Source organism: Aplysia californica, unplaced genomic scaffold (genome assembly GCF_000002075.1).
Source record: "Aplysia californica isolate F4 #8 unplaced genomic scaffold, AplCal3.0 scaffold00020, whole genome shotgun sequence".
NCBI lineage: Eukaryota > Metazoa > Mollusca > Gastropoda > Aplysiida > Aplysiidae > Aplysia > Aplysia californica.
The window spans coordinates 2,452,754-2,453,591 of record NW_004797290.1 but is presented as its reverse complement, the minus strand read 5'-3'; positions in this window follow the sequence as shown (position 1 = coordinate 2,453,591).

The window sequence follows — 838 nt, the reverse complement described above, 5'->3', positions numbered from 1 at the left end:
GGGGGGGGATGTGTGAACGAGTATTTTTTTCTCCAAATTCCCGAGATATCTCATTACTTATTCCATGTACATCGGATTGGAGCTTTTGCATTCCAACTTTCGAGATGCTTCTTGGCCCGTTTAAAGACGCGTTTCCTCTAACGAGTGCATCCTGTAATTCCAGGGGGGGAAATGGTATTGTCCATAACTATGAGGACAATCGGTACAAAACACAACAGGACTCTGCAGGGTGACTTAGGTCTTCATCATACCTACGAGCTGTTGGGACACACAATAGTATGGAAGCGACAAACCTTCCGTAGCATTTTCTTTTCTTTTTTTTGTAGAGGTTTTACGGCGCTCACAACTGCATAAGGTCATATGAGCGCCAGAAGATTAGAGGTGTTACAAAAGAGTAACAAACATTAAAAAGGAGGGGAGATAAGGATGATAGATGTTTGATAGGAAAGAAGAAGCAAACCACACCAGAGCATTCGCCAACCACCCACTTGTAACATTATATGACATCCAAATAATTAGCTAGAAATCCTATAGGAAGCTTTGGGTGTTGCCCACGCCTCTCAGACCAGACAAACGTACAGAGGCAGGCATAAGACGGACAAAAATTACGAACCCGAACCAAGAAAAAAAATTAAATTGTTTATCCCTTCTATCTACGCCAACATGTACAGGTACCACAAGTCATGATTTAATTTGGAAAGAATAGAAGCGACAGGGAAGGGGAATTGCAAATCAGAAGGTATCGGGACGACAAAAAGTGGGCGGGGGGTGTGGGGGTGGAGAGAGAGAGAGAGAGAAAAGGAGGGAGAGAGAGAGAGAGAGAAAGAGAGAGAGAGAG